This window comes from Spea bombifrons, chromosome 13 (genome assembly GCF_027358695.1).
Source record: "Spea bombifrons isolate aSpeBom1 chromosome 13, aSpeBom1.2.pri, whole genome shotgun sequence".
In the NCBI taxonomy this organism is placed as follows: Eukaryota; Metazoa; Chordata; class Amphibia; order Anura; family Pelobatidae; genus Spea; species Spea bombifrons.
Window position 1 is genome coordinate 12555126 of NC_071099.1, and position 6338 is coordinate 12561463.

The window sequence follows — 6338 nt, forward strand, 5'->3', positions numbered from 1 at the left end:
ATATATATATATATAAATATATATATATAACTATTCTATATATACATATATTATATTTTACAAATATAAATATTTATATACATAAAATATTAGAATATATTCTATATATATGTATTATATTTGATATAAATATTATATTCTATATATAAATATATTATAATATATTATATAAATATATTATATTAAATTATATTATACAAATATATTATATTCTATATATACATATTATATATTATATATATACATAAATATATTTATATACATAAAATATATTATATTCTTTATTTATATTATCTTCTTTATATATATTATATTCTATATAAATATATTATATATAAATATATTATAATATATTATATAAATATATTATATTAAATTATATTATATAAATATATTATATTCTATATATATATATATATATATATATAACTTTATTATATTATATATATATATAGATAAATATATTTATATACATAAAATATTATATTATATTATTTATATATATTTTATATTCTATATATAAATATATTATATATTATAATATATTATATAAATATATTATACATATATTTTATGATATATATTATATATATATAATATATTAAATGTATATACATATATTATATTCTATATATAAATAAATTATATTCTATATATAAATATATTATACTCCTATATATATATAAATGTATTATTATATTCTCTCTCAATAGATAAATATATTATAGTATAGTATGTATATAACCTATATTATATTCTATATATAAATATATTATAATGTATTATATTCTATTTATATATTATATAAATATAATATATATATATATAAATAAATTCTATACAAATAAATATATTCTATATATATAAATATATATCATATACATATATATTTATATAAATGATATATATTTATCATATCATATATTATATATATATATATAAATATATATTTAATTTATATTTATAATACGTAATTTAATTCATATATATAAACTAAGATGGCTAAATGATATAAATGTATAAATTTTAAATATATTACAAAACAAGTTATTCTAGCTATTTAAACGTTTCACTCTGCACATGTTCTGCCCTGTATTTTCCTCTTTAATCTGGCAAATTATAGGCAATGGCAAGCAATGTGCATGTCCTTTCCTGTAACTCACAAAATGAGTTACTCACCCAGTGCGCGATGGGTCAAAGGGTAATTAACTCTTGGGGGTATATGCATTTACATAACCCCCTTTTCCCATCCACTGCTAGTAGGGATGGGAAAGGTTTAAAACATATATATAAAACAAATCCAACGGGAGGCACAGACCCCCAGCCATGCCTGCCTTTTTACCTCTAAAGTTCCAACTTGAATTTAAATTGCTAATTCAAGTTGGCTTTAGTGAATTTGTGGGTTGGATTTTTGCTGTTGTAAATTTGCAATTTTTTGAAAAAATTTTTGAAAGCTCTTGCATCTTAGCGAATAGACGAGTGTGGGTGTTAGTAGTGCTAATGGGAACTTTGACACAATGTTGCATGTAGTCACTGTGACCAGCAGGGGGCGCTCAAGACTAGCCTGTGATTTGGCATGGCTTTTGTGTACTTTGAATAAATGTCATCTTTCTGGGGCAAAATCCCAATTTCCAGCGGTCTCTGCCCCTTTTTAACTTCCCAGCACCCTGTATCTATAGCCAGATTCCCAAGAATGTGGAGCAAGGGCGTTTTATCTCAAACAGTTCCTTAAATGCGGGATGTTAACCCCGACCAGCGTCACCAGCTGGTACAATCATTACTTAACCAGAGGGTAAATATTTGCACAAACCGATTACTATTCTTTGTACAAGGAAGACATCTGTGGAGCGACGTATGGGGGCATTTTCCCCATGGAATATAATAGATGTGTATATTATGTATGTATTAATGCCAAAAATTCCTTCCGAACTCTTTTTTATACAAAATAATTAATTCCAACTCAGCATTATTCTCTGTACCTCTATGGACATTCTGCCCCATTGTCTCAGAGTTTTTTTACACCAGTCTTAGGGTGAATGGGCAGATTCTCGGGGTCACACGATTTAGAGCAGACTCCTTCATCTCCTCAGATTTAATGATATACGAGAATCACGAGTGGTGCTTTTCTACCTGCCATATCACTTGCTTAAATACAGGTGACATCATTCAGAATACCTTTATACCTCTTGACCAGTCATGGTTTCCAAATGGACCATTGTTAGAATCATTTGGTTTCCACCATTAGCAATAAAACCTTTGTGATGGGCTATTAAAGGGTTAATATTTGAAAGAGTTTCGGGGCTCACTTAGAAAGTTCCCAGGTATAGAAAGAAATGTCCTTAAAATAAGACCTTAAGCTGGAAGCAGCAAGCAGGACTTATTCTCTTTCATGTTCTTGTTATTGGAATCATTCATCCCTCCCCCGAGGAGCAGCCTCCAGTATATTTGCATATAAATTTACTTTTAGTCTCTATTAAAGTTTGAGAGTCCATAAAAGAAATCAGCAATTTCAAAAACAAGCAAAACTGTTGCAGTTTTTTTTTTTCATTTTTATTGAAAAAGTCATTCATAAATTAACAAATATAAAAAATGTACAAACACATGGGAAAAATAATGCTATGACACAATGTATTTTTTCCCCCCTTAAATTTTGTTTTCTAACATTTTACTTCTCAGTGCAAAGAAAACATCCTTCTGACGCCACATAATAACAGGAGTGCTTGTGAAAAAAAATAAAAAAATCTTTATGGTTCCCGAAAATAAAATTTGAGGAAAAAAAATGGTGAAATAACAAAAAAATATATATAATTCAGTTGACTTTGGAAAACACACAGCAGACCTCTGAATGCTATGATGGATACATATAAGGTGTTAAGTCCGGACCTCGAGGAGAAAAGACCCGACGGGTTTTTAGGATAATACCCAGAAAGTTAGATCGTGATACAAAATGTGTGATTAAGTATTAATTAGGAAATTCCTAAAGCTCTCTCTGGCCTCCAAACCTCTAGGACCAAATCTGGCCCCCTTGGTACAGAACAATGGAGAAAAAAGACACAGAATTCTCATCTGTATGGCTTATCTCAAGAACGTTGTCACCGAAAGATGTGCATGCAACGTTATCGACTCTTCTGCCCTACGGGTCATCGGAGGTAGCCAAGATACCAGGCTGGTCCGGAATAATCCCTATTAAAACCCCTACGCTGGTCCGGAATAAAGATTTGCCCCACACCTTAGGCATTTATTTTCTTAATACCAGTTTGTTCTGATGCACCATACCCGGGGCAAACAATGGACTTCGAAGCCCAGACAGATAAATAGAAGATGGTCGTATCGACCTATACAGTGATAGACTTTAGCAACATAGGTAGTTAAGTGGCTGTAAAGGTTTTCCCCAAGTAAGGACCCAAGTAAAATATTCACAGTGATATATCCCATCAGCCAACAGCAGTAACCCAATGAAATCATTTCTAATCATGCCCGTTTAATGACATCGTTAAAAGAAATTTTAAAATAAAATCTCAATTTACACTGAATATCTGCTGCGCGACTTCACACATCTATAAAATTCAATATTTTAAGTCAAAAATATATCACTCCTATTTCACTTCGGACCTAACTCAAGACTACATTTTTTTAATGGAACAGTTTAACAAAATAAAAAGCACTTTAAATCAAACATTTGTCAAATAATACAAAAAAAAAATTCTATTTCATAAAAAAAACAACACATTGCACTTAAAAATTCACATTAAAAAAAATAAATGAGCAATCAAAATGGTGGAGAACGTTGCCCCCCCCCCCAGTGTTTGGACCCAATTCAAAAATTCATAAACGTACATCAGTTTTGGTTTAACGTTATTAAGAGCGCCAGAATACTGATGAAAAATCCATAAAAAGATTTTGTTCATATTACAGATCTTAAATAATTCATGTTTCCCCCCGAAGGAGAATTATTGATCGCATTTTATTTTTTTTGTATCGGCTGCTCTGGTAGGTTCTTTGAAACAAGCAGCCATGAATATTTGGAATAAGGTCCATGGTAAAAAAAAAAAAAAAAAAAAATAAAAACTCTTTAAAAGTCTGTGAAACAAAATATGTAAGCAAGAAAAATTTAACAAAAAAAAAAAAAAAAAAATTACCAACCATGTCATGGACAGTTATACTGCCTTTCATCCGAGTCGATAAATACTATACATTTGCTCCAAATTTTAACATTAATGATATGAAACACGCTTGGTCATTCACACCCATCACAGAATCATCCGTGAAAAGGCGATCATTTGTCCAATGAAGAATCATTTAAAAAAAAATGGTGAAAAATGTAAAAATAAGGCAAAATGAATGTACAATTATAACAACTGATATAGGACACTTGCTTTTCCAACCACTTTGTCTTGCCGCCTTCAAATACAAGGATATTAGAAATTAATATAAATTAGCCTATTTATATTGCGGTGCCCCCTTCCAATAACCGATTCACGTTGACCAACCGGTGGGACATATGGTTGATACAATATGGTTATTTAAGGTTACAACGCAACAAATTGAGGGATTTTGCGGCCACGGGGAGGAACATCTAACAGTAATTTTTTCTCGATATGTCTCCAGTTATAAAAGATACGACTAAAACGGCCCCGGTTATCTCAACGGGCGACCCCGAAAAAGAGAACCGCAACAAAAAGTCTCAATGTGTCCAACGCAACTTTTAGTAGACTAGAGAGATAAGGCTGGGTAAGCAAGATGTCTCCTTCTTATATCCCCAGAAGCTAGGTGTTGAGATACGGCTCTAGGCTTAAGAATATACCCTCCCTCATTGTCTAACGAGTGGCATCCTAAATGTATGCTTGGGGGCAAATATTTGCTACTCAGACTTTCCTGGAGAAATTTGGAATGGAGCCATGATAAGGTCTAAAATGAGAGATGAGGAGAAATCGGGGATCCTACTCAACAGGGGTGCTGAAGGCCAGTCCTCAAGGACCCCAAAGCAGACCTAGAACTCTGTAGATCATTGCTTGGACACAAGACATTTAATCAAGTTCAACTATTCTGAAAGCGTCATGTTGAGTTGAGTTTTTCAGCCCCGGGGGGCTGATAGAGTTGGGTATAGGTCATAAGGTGGCCTTTTGGGAATTCCTGAGAACAAGACGCGGAAAACGTAAGTTTACAAAATAGTAAACATTGAGGCACTGATGTTTTTTCATTAAAATATCCCAATAGGATTCTTGGCGTAAAATCCATTGAAAAGGCAGCCAAACAAAAAAATAAATTCCACTTATAAACATAATAATTTCAATAAATTCAACACATACTTTCTACGGCCTACCACTGGTCTACGGAACTAGCCTACTAACAATGACATTCTTACAATGTTAGTGGAAACTCTGTATAGTTGGAGATCTTTTCATTTTTTAGAGCTCAACTCCAGTAGGTGAAAAAAAGTGAGGGAATGAGCAATCTAGCAGCTAAAATACAAGGTGATGAATGTGCCAAATGGTTTGTGTCAAAAACTGGGGTCAGAGGCGATTGAAGAAATGAAAATCTGGCTTTTCTGGTTCAAATCAAAAATGGTTAACAAAGACAAGTGAAGTGTACTTTGTCAACCACGGTAAAATTCCATAAAATCTATTGTAAAGCTTCAGAAAAAAGTCAACAAATATCTCAAGAGCCCGGCCATTAGTACTCACCAGACCTTTAGAACCTTCGCGTTCTAGAAGGTCTATAAGGCGTCAATGTCTGAGATGATTGTCCTACAAATAATCTTGAATTTTCTTTATTTATTTTTTTTTATATTTTTTTTTTACGCATGAAAAATATTTTGAATGAATTGAGAATTGCTACTTTATCTTTTTTAGTTTTAACTCGCTTTACACAATTTCCAAAATGAAGTCGGGAGATATATCTTAAAAGACCAGCTCGGGTTAAAATGTGATATTTTTGAGTAAAGCTTTACAGTAACTTTAGGAATTTTGTTCGTTGAGGTTGACACACAGACGATTTTTGTTTAAAATAAAATAAAAAATAAAATAAAAAAAATCAGTAAATATACCACACTATGCTCTGCATTTCTTAACAATCTGTTATGTAAATCTCCATTTTAAGTTTGAGAATTTTAAACAAAAAATGAAGACTCCATTTACATAGCTTATTTACATCAACACTTCTGTAAGAAGTGATAAATATATATATATTTATATATAGATCTATATATTTCAAGCAGGAAGCAGAGAACGTTTGAAGAAACCGGTTTCGATTACGTTGGTTGTTCGTAAAAGACAGCTGCCCGATAGGATCCTCTTCATTTATCTCCAAGAAGAGCGAATCCAGTCATTTCATCAAAG